This window comes from Saccopteryx leptura, chromosome 8 (assembly GCF_036850995.1).
Source record: "Saccopteryx leptura isolate mSacLep1 chromosome 8, mSacLep1_pri_phased_curated, whole genome shotgun sequence".
NCBI classification, from domain to species: Eukaryota; Metazoa; Chordata; class Mammalia; order Chiroptera; family Emballonuridae; genus Saccopteryx; species Saccopteryx leptura.
The window spans coordinates 68,158,511-68,171,987 of NC_089510.1; the positions used below are offsets into that span (position 1 = coordinate 68,158,511).

Genomic DNA, 13,477 nt, shown 5'->3' on the forward strand with positions numbered 1-13,477 from the left:
CACTAGTATGTATTTCTCAACATGGAATTCATGATTTATTCCTTAAATTGTAGAGTAATGCTGAAAGTAGTGTATTTTATTATCTGGCTATGATTTTTGTTGTCCTGTAAGGAAGGCAGAGTGAAGTATTATCTCATTTTCCAGATGAGGAAGGTGAGGCATAGACAGAGATGATTAAAGGAGACAGCACCTGAGAAAGCCGCTGTGACAGAGCCCACTGTGCATGTCCACGTGTGTACATGTACACGTGCATAGACACACACATACATACACACATCTATAAACACATATAAAGAGAAACTGATCATTAACTTATTACTGCTCTCAAAAACAGTATGTCTGAGGGGAGAAGCAAAGCAACACTTGCCCAAGTACAACATACTCACTCCTGCAGCTGAGCACTCCACATGAAAACAGGATTCAGTGGTCAAGACTGGGGAATGCTGCTTGACTCTCTTACTAGAAACAGTAACATATTAAAAGTCCTGAGAAGCCTTACAATAAGTATATAAGCTCATCTGATTTTATTTAATTTACTTTTTTTTTTTTGAATTTTTCCAAAGTTAAAAGGACAGAGGCAGTCAGACAGACTCCCGCATGTGCCCAACTGGGATCCACCTGGCATGCCCAACAGGGGGCGATGCTCTGCCCATCTGGAGCGTTGTTCCACTGTACCTGGAGCCATTCTAGTGCCTGAGGCAGAGGTCATGGAGCTGTCCTCAGCACCCGGGCCAACTTTGCTCCAATGGAGCCTTGGCTGTGGGAGGGGAAGAGAGAGACAGAGAGGAAGAAGAGGGGGAAAGGTGGAGAAGCAGATGGGTGCTTCTCCTGTGTGCCCTGGTCGGGAATCAAACCTGGGACTTCCACATGCCAGGCCAACGCTCTACCACTGAGCCAACTGGCCAAGGCCTTTAATTTACTTTTATGGTTAGTGTTTTAGTGTCCTGCTCAAGAAATCTTTACCTACCTCAAGATTGCAAAGATATTGTCCTTTTTTTCTTCTTCTAACTTTCTGGTCCTGAGGTTTATGTTTAGGTCAATGAGCCAGTCTATTTAATTTTGGGTACAAAGTGAGAAAGATGTGAAGGTTCTTTTTTTCTATAAGAAAATCCAATTTTTCCTAGCAACATGTTCAAAAAGACTATTCTTTTCCCATTGAATTGACTCAGCATCTTGATGGAAAATCAATTGACCTTATATGTGGGGATCTATTTCTGGATGCATTATTCTGTTACATTGATATATCTGTCTATCTTTAGAACAATACTTGATTATTGTAGCTTTACAGTTAAGTCTTGAAATCATATATTATAAATCACACACTTCATTGTTCCTATTCAAGATTGTTTTAGCTATTCCATATCAGTAGCATTTCCAGAAAATTCTAGAATTATTTGATAGTTTCTTCAAAAGTGCCTCTTGGAATTTTGATAGGGATCACATTGGATATCTAGATTAATTTAGAAAAAATTGGCATCTTAACAATTTTGAGTGTAATAATCCATGATCATGGTGTATACATTGTACTTTGTATTTGGTCAAAGAAATTCTTGCCCTCATAGAATTTATGTTCTAGTGAGGAAGACTGTTTATATATTGAATAAAATAAATTAAATAATGCCAGGTAGCTATTTTTCTTTTTTAAAAAGTTGTAACAGGGTAAACAAAACAGGAGAAATACAGGAGAAGTGGGGCAGTGGTGTTGAGTAGCGATCTGAATGAAGGGAAGGAAGAGACACATTGGTGAGAGCCTTCCAGGCAGCAGAGGCTGTGAGGCGGGAACAAGCCTGACGTCTTCCGGAAACGGCAAAGACACCTCCGTACCTGGAGCAAAGTGAGTGACAGCAATGCTAGGCAATGATGTTAAGCAAATGGTCAGAACGCAGAACGTGTGGGCTTTGCAGGGTATGAGCAAGGGTTTAAATATTAGAGACAGCTATTGGAGGTTTTTAAAAATATCTGAAAGGGTCTTTTTAAAAATTCAGCCTGTATACACCTGTATGGCCTTTCAGGTTGTGATAACACTGAAATATTTCAAATCCGGTTAGGAAATAGCTGCTTCCATGGTAGCAGTCTTACCTGTTACGCTGGCTCCTTTGCCAGGACCCCCCAGCCCCCAATGTCCCACCTCATAAACCAACAACTAAATAAGTAACCTAGCCCAGCTATTGAGTTGGGGAAGTCAATCAGCTCAGGAACCTAAATCCATTGAAATTCATCAATCTAAAACATGAGTACAGTTTTACATCGGTCCAGTCCAAAGCCTGCTCAGGACAGTGTGTCTGAGCTTCCATTCTATCAGGGGTCGGTGGGGCTCAGCACCGTGGTCTGTGCTCTGGCTCAGCCCAGGACTGAGTGTCCCTGAGATTTGAGTGATGACAGAGGAAAGGGGAAATCCAGTGTATTTTTATATAAACAATCTTCAGCACTTCCTGAGTTGATTTGAAAGGCCAGTAGCTAACTTTGATAACTTTGTGTGTGTGTGTGTGTGTGTGTGTGTGTATAATTTATTTATTTATTTTTTAGATTTTTCATTCATTTTAGAGAGGAGAGAGAGAGAGGAGAGAGCGAGCAAGAAAGAAGAGGTGGAGGAGCAGGAAGCACAAACCCCATATGTACCTTAACCAAGCAAGCCTGGGTTTCAAACCGGCAACCTCAGCATTCCAGGTGAACGCTTTACCCACTGCGCCACCACAGGTCAGGCATATAACTTTCATATATAAACCACATCAAACATTGTTTCTATATTCAAACTCATAAAATTGTCTAGTACCAAGAGCTATTTTTAATACTGTAACAAAACGGAAATAGAAAATACCGTCCTCTCCAAACCAAATGCACCTTAACATTCTCATAGCTGCACTCAATAAAGTCAGTGCTTGTGTAACAATGTATAGTTCCTGGAATCCTAATCTCAACATAGAAATACAACAGTTGAAATAAAGCAATTCTAATTTCATATATGAAATGTATTTTATACACTACAGTACTGAAAAATTTGTACATATGTCAAAATCTTAAAAACAGATTTCTTCAAAGATACATGAAATTTCTAAGGTCACTTGCCATTTTCATCCATTTCACATCCTCCTCTTTGAAAATATATTATTCTCTTAAATCTAGAATCCCAATATCTTATTACATAATATTAAAGTTCTACTTTATTTGCATTTATTTATTTGATATCAACACCTTCAGTTTAATTACCTGAGAGACTATATATTAAATATTTGCTAACATAAACTTGCAACATGAACCTAAACTAAAGGGAAAGCAACCAGAAAGAATATCAGGGAAAAATCCAAGCACTACTTAGAAACAGTCAATCTCTGGGCATCAGACATACATTCACTCACTTCTATTTTCTGACTATAAACAACTTCACTCAACCAAAGACAACACATTAAAAACCATTGTACGCAAGCGGGACCTGTCTTAATAGAACACTTGCTGGAAAACTCCATGGCTGTCTCCTTTTCATTTCTTATTTTTAACATAAAACTACTTGTGAAATGTTGAAACTTTTTAAGTAGGTCTATACATAAGATTTAGGGTCAGGCAGGACCCTAATTTAATCTGAGATGGAAATTATTCCTACAATCCTTTTTATATTCAAATACCATAATTTTTCAAATCAAAACTTACTTACACCACAGCAAGTTGAAGTTTGGACAAACAGCACGAAACTACCAGCAAGCCACCTGTTTCTTCACAGACTAAACTTTGTTCCCTCACTGGCTGTTTCTGGATCAGGTTCACACTGATACACATTTACTGCGGCCTTGGAAGCTACCACCCCATGAGGGAGGTGGGAGGGCTTGTTCATTTAACTCCTGCTTGATAACTTATCAGCAACTTCTTACAGGTCGACTTTCTTGTGTTTAAAGAGAAAAATGTAAGGGAGATTATAGAGAAAGCCTAAAAAGTCTCAATGGCCTCTGATGGCTGGGCTTCGGTTTCAGAGGGGATTCTGTTCCTGGAAAATATATATATCTCCACTGACCTTCAAAAATCTTGCTTTCTTCCTTTGATAAGAGCTTTCCCCTTCTCCTCAGAATCTATACATTGTGCAATCATGGCAAAAAATGTCCAGGAAATGGCTTTTCTACTGCAGCCTCCAATCACCCCCATTATCACCAACTTCTACCAGTTAGGAAAATAATACAGAGTTCTTGTTAAATTTAGTGCTTTCTGACATTGAAACCTTCTGCTGATCTAATGTAAAGTGAGAACGTGGATCTCAAATTCTGTTTTGCCAGACAAAACGTTAGGTTGTTTCATCCCCGTTCACATCCTTAAGCTTCTTTCCCTTCTGAGCTACTATATGTCTATAATTTGTAGTATTAGCCTTCAAATCAAAAACCATTTATTATGTACTTCCTTCAAATAAAAAACCATTTATTATGTACTTACTGCACTAATCATTTTATAAACACTATCTAATTCTTGCCTAGGAATGGAATTTGGGGATCATCTTCAAATCCTCTTTGTCTCATTCTCTGTATCCAATCTAGCTCCTTCACTGTTCCTGGTGATCCTCTGAGTCGGCAGAATAATGAATGGTCCATCCCTCTCAAAGATGTACACACCCTAATCACCAGGATCTGTGAATATTTACCTTACCTGGCAGATGAGACTTTGCAGAAGTGATTAAGGTTAAGGACTTTAAGACGGGGAGACAGACTATCCAGATGGGTCCAAAGTAATCACCCGAGTCTTCTGAAAGCAGTACACCTTTCCCGGCTGTGGTCAGAGAGGTGAAGTGAGGACTTGACTTGCTCTTGCTGGCTCTTGTGTTGGACATGGCAGGAAAACAGATTCTCCTCTAGAGCCTCCAGAATGGGACGCAGCCCTGAGATACATCGGCCCAGAGAGATCCGTGCTGGATTTTTGACATACAAATTGTAAGAGTTGCATTGTTTTAAGTTACTAAATATGTGATAACTTGTTATGGCATCAAAAGAAAAATAATACAGGGACTTTAATTTCAAAAATGTCCCTTTGAAATATAATACCTAGAACTGAATAGAGTACTACAAATGAGGTCTGTTGAAGGAAAGAAGAACTGTGGAATTACCAAATTCCTTAATCTGGACACTATACTTACAATTCAAGATTGTTTTATATTTTTAATGCATTATACTCTGAAGTTAGTGGATTCCTAAGTTTTGATCACACAGACTAGCAAGGTGCCTGATTCTACTCTCATTTCTTTTTTCCAACTAATTTTGGAAATGAAATGCAGAGCTTTACCTTCAACCCTTTGAAATTCCACCTTATTGGTTTTAGCCCATCCTTCCAAACTATTAAGACAATTTTGAATCATGCCTGTGTACTTTGTCATAAGCAGTACCCCTTTTTAAGGCTATCTGCATCTACTTAATTCCCATGGATTCAAGAAGTTATTAGTAAATAAACACTGAGTAGTCAATAGCAAGAACAGAGTTCTGAAACACAGAACAGAGTCCTGTTATTAGAGACCTTCAGTTTGACACTGATCCATGAATCAATACTTTTTTTTTTCTTATTTTTATTTATTCATTTTAGAGAGGAGAGGGAGAGACAGAGAGAGACAGAGAGAGAAGGGGGGGAGGAGCTGGAAGCATCAACTCCCATATGTGCCTTGACCAGGCAAGCCCAGGGTTTTGAACTGGTGACCTCAGCATTTCCAGGTCGACGCTTTATCCACTGCGCCACCACAGGTCAGGCCGAATCAATACTTTTTGAGTACACACTTTAATCAGCTACTAAGTCACCTCATATTTTTTAAATTTATCAAACATATCAGGAGAATAAAATGTTTTAATAAAGATATGTCTATAACATACTAATCCACTGGAACTCTACTGTTAACGGAAATGTGGTCAGTTTGATATGAGCAGTTTTTAAAAATTCAGTGCTGTCTCTTAATGAGGATCATTTTCTTTACAAACTTTTGTCGTTCCATATAAATTTTTGAAATATTTGTTTTAGTTCTGTGAAATACACCATTGGTATCTCGATAGGAATTGTGTTGAATCTATATTGTGTTGTGTAATATGAACATTTTAATGATGTTAATTCTTCCAATTCATGAACATGGTATATGTTTCCACTTATTTTATCTTTTTCAATTTCTTTCTTTGGTGCCTTATAATTTTCTGAGCACAGGTCTTTTACATCATTGGTTATATTTATTTTACAGTATTTTTTTTTTTTTTTCATTTTTCTGAAGCTGGAAACAGGGAGAGACAGTCAGACAGACTCCCGCATGCGCCCGACCGGGATCCACCCGGCACGCCCCCACCATGGGGCGACGCTCTGCCCACCAGGGGGCAATGCTCTGCCCATCCTGGGCGTCGCCATATTGCGACCAGAGCCACTCTAGCGCCTGAGGCAGAGGCCACAGAGCCATCCCCAGCGCCCGGGCCATCTTTGCTCCAATGGAGCCTTGGCTGCGGGAGGGGAAGAGAGAGACAGAGAGGAAAGCGCGGCGGAGGGGTGGAGAAGCAAATGGGCGCTTCTCCTGTGTGCCCTGGCCGGGAATCGAACCTGGGTCCTCCGCACGCTAGGCCGATGCTCTACCGCTGAGCCAACCGGCCAGGGCAGTATTTTTTGATGTAATTGTAAATCAGATTGTTTTCTTAGTTTCCCTTTCTGATAGTTCATTATTGGTGTATAAAAATGCAACTGGTTTCTAGATATTTATTTTGTATCCTGCTATATTACTGAATTTATTTATCAGTTCTAGTAGCTTTTGGGTGGAATCTTTAGGATTCTATATATACAGTATCATGTCATCTCCAAATAATGACAGTTTTACTTCTTCCTTTCCAATTTGGGTACCTTTTATTTCTTCTTTTTGTCTAATTGCTATGGCTAGGCTTCCAGTACTGTGTTGAATAGAAGTGGTAAAAGCAGACATCTCTGTCTTGTTCCCAATCTTAAGGAAAACACTTGTAGTTTTTGCCCATTGAGTATGCTATTTGCTGTGGGTTTGTCACCTAGGGCCCTCATTACAGTGAGTTATGTTCCCTCCATTCCCACTTTGCGGAGAGTTTTATCATAAATGGCTACTGGATTTTATTGAATGCTTATGAAATAAGAAATAAATACACATTTAAAAAGTTATTAGAGTAGCTATGGTGGAAATAGCTTGGAAAGAGAAGGGATTGGAGCTAAGCAGGCCAGGTATAAACTGTAGGAATAAGCTTGGCATGACCTAACAAGGACATCAGTAGAATTAAAATCATGAAAATACAATGAAAAGAATGAATACATATATAAGATCTATTTCAAAAGAAAAAATCAACAAAACGTTTGCAATAGCAGAGAGCAGAGGTAAGAACAGTGATACCAATGAGAAAAGATGAAAACTAGAAGAAGCTGGTTTAAAGAAAACGGAGACTCATTTCCTTAATTCATTCAATAAATATTTGTAAGTACCTACTATGCCAGGGCAATGGGGATATGAAAGTGAGTTTATAAATGCCAAGTATGAGGTGACCCTAAAATGTCCCAGTTAAAATGTCCCAAAGGCACCTGCATATTACAAGTGAGAAGACAAAACTGGGGTAGCTGAGAAAGGCGATAACGAGTGAGGAAAGAAGCTAAAACTTACCTGGGAACAGCCGCACCATTATAAGAGAGGAGGAGCAAAGCAGACAGGGAAGGAATGGCCAGAGTTTTGAAAAGAAACTGGATAGAGAGACCAAGATAAAATAAAGATCAAAGAAGAAGGGTTCCATGAAGTGCACTATGCAAGAAATGGCACACAAAGGACTACTAAACAGTTGGTTAAAAAAACAGAGAGAGCTCACTGATGGCAGAGGGGACTCAAGAGAACCATTTATACCTTCAGTAAAGCCCAAATGGGGCCCCGACTACAGACTACAGACATTAACATTTTCTCACAAGGAAGCATTTAAAGGGCTTTGGGAAATTGGATTCTATTTATTATCATGCTCCTCAAACTGCGGTATTTGAAGCCATAGGGCAAATCTTTACATGGCATCAGTTTTATCTAGAAATCAAAATATGTTGAAACAGAGAAAAGAATGCAAAATTTGCATGAGTTTTTAAGATAAATTCTAAAATACAAGTGTAGAATGTTGTTATAAGGAGGTCACCTTCTTACTTTTAGGGCTACAAACTCACTCTTCTCTTCTATAAAGGGGCACTTGGGCCTGACCAGGTTGTGGTGCAGTGGACAGAGTGTTGGACTGGAACACAGAGGACCCAAGTTCGAAACCCTGAGGTCACCGGCTTGAGCGTGGGCTCATCCAGCTTGTGTGGGCTCACCAGCTTAAGCAGGGGGTCGCTGGCTTGAGCGTGGGATCGTTGACATGACCCCATGGCCACTGGCTTGAGCCTAAAGTTTGCGAGCTTGAAGCCCAGGGCTTGAGCAAGGGGTCACTGGCTTGGCTGGAGCCCCCCCCTGCCCCTGCGCCCCATCAAGGCACATATGAGAAATCAATCACTGAATAACTAAGGTGCCGCAACAAAGAATTGATGCTTCTCATCTCTCTCCCTTCCTGTCTGTGTGTCCCTATCTGTCCCTCTCTCTGTTTCTGTCACACACAAAAAAAAGTTCCTGCAATTTGGTATTACCTAGAAAAGTTGAAGAAAGGTGTTCATAAAACCAGCAATTTAACTCCTTGGTATACACCTGAGCAGAGCTCCCCAACTGCCATACTATGGTCCCTGAGCATGCAATGAATGGGTGATAGCTATACCCACAGACGGAGCTCCTCAGCCCTCCAGTCAAACAGAGGCCCCCAGGCCAGAGACACAGCTTCTTCAATACATGTATTGGATAAATACTATCTGTTGTTTTCTGTGTGTGCTATGACATGAAAAGGTTAGGAAGAGTTCTTGCATATGTATGGCAGATACAAATAGAGATATATGTACACATAGGAGCAATGTTTGGATCATTAAAAACTAGACTATCCTGGCCCAGTTGATAGCTCGGTTGGTTAGAGCAGGGGTCCCCAAACTATGGCCCGCTGAGGCCATTTATCTGGCCCCCGCCGCACTTCCGGAAGGGGCACCTCTTTCATTGGTGGTCAGTGAGAGGAGCACACTGACCATCTCATTAGCCAAAAGCAGGCCTATAGTTCCCATTGAAATACTGGTCAGTTTGTTCATTTAAATTTACTTGTTCTTTATTTTAAATATTGTATTTGTTCCCGTTTTGTTTTTTTACTTGAAAATAAGGTATGTGCAGTGTGCATAGGGATTTGTTCATAGTTTTTTTTATAGTTTGGCCCTCCAACGGTCTGAGGACAGTGAACTGGGCCCCTGTGTAAAAAGTTTGGGGACTCCTGGGTTAGAGCATCTTCCTGAGGCACAGAGGTTGCCGGTTCAATCCTTGGTCAGGGCACATACAGGAACAGATGGTTTCTGTCACTCTTTTTCCCTTCCTCACTCTCTAAAAAAATAAAAAATAAACATTAAAAAATTTAAAACAAAACAAAACAAAAGAGAACCCTGACCTGTGGTGGCAGAGTGTACAAAGCGTCTACTTGGAATGCTGAGGTTGTCATTTGGAGACCCTGGGTTTGTCTGGTCAGGGCACACATGGGAGTTGATGCTTCCTGCTCCTTCCCCTTCTCTCTCTCTCTCTCTTTTCTCTCTAAAATGAATAGATTTAAAAAAAAACAAAACTAGACTATCCTAAATGTCCATCAATCAATTCATTTGCTAATGGAATACTCACACAATGCAATATTATACAGCAGTGAAAATTCATGAGCAATAGCTATGTGCATTGACTTGAGTAAATCTAAGACTATAATGTTGAGCAAAACCCAGTAAGTTCCAGAAAAACACATACAATATAATTCCATTTTTATAAAGTTTAAAAACACATAAAACTAATCAATAAACTGTTTAGGAATATACAGATGTGATAAAAAAAATAAAAAAAAAAACATGGAAAGAAGCAAGAAAACTAACACAAAACTCAGAACTTTGTTTACCTCTGAGGGAGCAACAAAAGTTTGGGTTCAGAGAGAAATACACAGGAGAGTCGAGTTAATGGTAATATTACATTTTTGAACTGAGCTGTATAGCTAACATATGTTCTCTATATAATTATTCCAATAAGCCTTATGACTATTCTATAAATATCTTCTATCTACTCAATATTTAATAAACATCCTTTATAAAAGCCCTGCTTTGTCCAAAGGTAGACAGCAAAAGCATCTGCCATCTCTGCAGCAGCACGAGTTACATGAACTCGGAGGGACAGGGTACCAGGTCGCACAGCCCCTGCAGGTCAGACACGGAGCCTTTCACAAAGGCCTACCAACTCATACACAACCACAACAAGCAAAGATTAGAAGTTATACAGTAAATAAAATTAAAACTAAATTCAATATGCTATTATTTTATGAGGCACCATATATGTGAATTTTAACATTAAATAAAATATGGATTTAAAGACTCAGGACTAAATAAACTGCCACCCTATGGAAAAATAACTCCTCTCGCTTTTGCCTAAACAGTCAGCATTTCATTGTGTATTTAGACCACACAAAAGACATTTACAGTATGACAATAGTTTAATTCATCATGTATATCCAGCAATGTTTGCTTCGTCAAATGCCTGCTGTTTGTCGATGTCATTTAAGGGCAGGTTTATAAAGCTTCAAGAGTGAGATCTGGGTCTGTTTCAACTGATATAACTACCAAGAAAAACACAATGATCTCTTTTTAAGGAATTCATGCCTGTACTCTTGTCTCCTTGTATTTTAAGGGCTAGACTGTGAAAGCCATATCTCTAAGCATTAGATATTTTGCCAATGCAGAGAGATATAATAGACCACAATGATATAAACTTAACCTCCAAATTAATTAAATTTGCCTTTTTGAACCAGAAAAGAAATCTAGTTTGAGCTCTCCCTTTAATATTTAAAAAAAAAACCCACTAAAAAGCAGATAGTTAATGTTTACACAAAGGCAATTTTTTCCTTTTTTTTAAAAAAAATTTTCTTTCAAGTTTTAATGGGTGAGTGACCTTGTTGGAATTCCCCGTCAGTGCTGGAGCACCTGTCTGGGTGTTTCACACAGAACCCACTTTCACATGATACATTAGAACGGTATGCCAAGTGGTATCAGTCTCTGCACCTTGAACTTGGATATCACAATGAATCAATAAACTTTATACAAAATGAACAGCTTTTCCTTCCCTTAGGCTATTTAAGAAAAGTTCAAATTTAAATATGTGTGACATTATGTATCCATAGGATCAATTATACACAGAAAAACTTCACATATTTACCCAATTCAAGAAATTCACCCTTAATACAGCTTCAGGTTATCAAAGACAGGACACTGTTAAAAATGTCAAACACTGAATATATCATGCTGAAGTGGAATCTGAGTCCATAATTAATCCCTGTTCCATTAACATAACTACCTTAAAACCTAGATGATATAAAGCATTTTTGGTTTTGCTTTGTTTTGGAGTTTTTAAAGTCTTTATTTTCATTGAGAGGAAGTTAATTCAGATTTACTTATGAGAAACCTGTCCTTCCCAATGTAAGGTGATTATGAAACTAACCCCAAACCACTGAAAATCACAGTCATAATCAACAGTGGGAATAATATAGAATAGAAACAAAAAATTTCCTCAATCTAGGCCACGCTTCTAGTTTTACCCTTGACACTTCTTTCCCTCATTTTCAGAAGGTGAAAGTAGAAAAGGTAGGGCATATACATAAACAGATGAGGAGTTTTAGTAGAGAAATATAAACTGTAAAAAGAGTCAAATGGACATACTGAAATAAAATATATCCAAGGTGCAGAACTTCTTTGACAGGCTTATCAACAGACTGGACACAGTTGAAGAATGAATATGTGAACATGAAAATAGGTCAGTAGAAATTATCCAAACTGAAGTACAAAAGAGAGAGAGATGTGAGAAGAAAAAGTAGTGAAAATAAAATGGCATAGCTTTTCAAGTACCTGGTCATTCCTGTTGAAGAATGAGGGAGTCAGCACCTGCCACTGTGCTGTCAGTGCCATTCCTCTTCATTCATTTTTGTGTTCCTTCATGTTTCTCTGTTCTAGCTATTTTCTGCTCTGACATTCACGGTGGTGAGTGAAAGAAAGCTACACTCAACTTCCTAGAAGAAAGCCAGGCTGTTTTGATGGAACTTAAAGACAACTTCCTAGGAGTTCGGTCAAAGGGTGCTTTGAACTAAACTATGTCTCAAAATTATATGTCTCAACTGAGCTCCAACCAGTGGTACTTTGATATGATTGGTACCTTAATTTTCTCCTATTTTAGAAAGAGTTTCTTAGGAACATCCCTACTCCAGAGAGTAGTACTCTTTGCTTCCTCCCCCCACCTTTTTTTCTTTAAGAACCTTGGCCTTGTGATTCCATGTGTTTGCTCAGCCCGAGACCTGTCTACTTATTTTCTTGGCAGCCCAGGCCCTAAAGGTCCTCAGGACCACGAGGTTCCCTGTTGTTTCACAGAGACTCTAGCCACTGGTATAAAATAGTGTAGATAGTTTTAAAGAAAAATATGGAAAAGTGTCTTCCCTGTGCTGAACTTTCCCTGACACTCTTCTCTTTTTCCATATCGTCACTTATCCCTCATCTCAGCTTTGGAAACACTAGTATCATTCTGCGGGAACTCAGATTGTGAAATGTTTAATTTTTTCCTGTCCTGAAACAGCTTTTGAGAGCAAGATAGATGACTGAGCTCTAATTCCAGGGCAACACTTACTGTACTTTCACCTTCTGAAAATGAGGGAAAGAAATGTCAAGGGTAAAACTAGAGGCGTGGCCTAGATTGAGGAAATATTTTGTTTCTATTCTATATTATTCCCACTGTTGATTATGACTGTGATTTTCAGTGGTTTGGGGTTAGTTTCATAATCACCTTATATTGGGAAGGACAGGTTTCTCATAAGTAAATCTGAATTAACTTCCTTTCAATGAAAATAAAAATTTTAAAAACTCCAAAATAAAGCAAAACCAAAAATGCTTTATATCATCTAGGTTTTAAGGTAGTTATGTTAATGGAACGGGGATTAATTATGGACTCAGATTCCACTTCTACTAGATTTTTCAACATATTAATCATAATTAAAGTCCCTGTCTGATAGTAATGAGTCGTTTCTACGTCTACATCTATCGATTGCTTTATCTCTTGAAAATGGGTTGTTTTTTCACATATTTTGTAATTTTTGATTGAATGCCAGACATTGTCTGTAGAATGACAACACAAATTGTGAAAAAGAATAGCTACAATTGAAAACAGGCATATTTACTCTTCTATTCTGCAGCCAGGTAACTGAAACTCCAGAGACATTATCTATTCAGTAGTTCAGCTGATTTATTGCTTTATTGTTGCTGTAGTTTCCTTCAGTGTACCCTCCTCTAGCAGTGGGCAGCTGCTACTTTGTGCTTAGTGTGGAGTATAAGATACTTAAGGGATTTACTGCAGGCTCCCATTCCTCCACCCTCTTCTCTCAGTAGT

The 13,477-nt window shown here is 38.8% G+C and overlaps 1 protein-coding gene across 3 annotated transcripts in view; it reads right to left on the reverse strand.

Annotated features, from left to right (window-relative positions):
- MAP3K13 (mitogen-activated protein kinase kinase kinase 13) overlaps positions 1 to 13,477 on the reverse strand; it is a 175,499-nt gene that overhangs the window by 138,483 nt on the left and 23,539 nt on the right. Inside the window, exon 1 of one of the 3 annotated variants that reach the window (XM_066348051.1) lies at positions 3,650 to 3,711. The exons of 1 other annotated variant lie outside the window; for it this stretch is intronic. The gene's annotated coding sequence lies outside the window, so the exon portion shown is untranslated. Of the gene's footprint in view, positions 1 to 3,645; positions 3,712 to 13,477 lie in introns of those variants that run through there. One more of the 3 variants, XM_066348053.1, reaches the window with a different exon arrangement.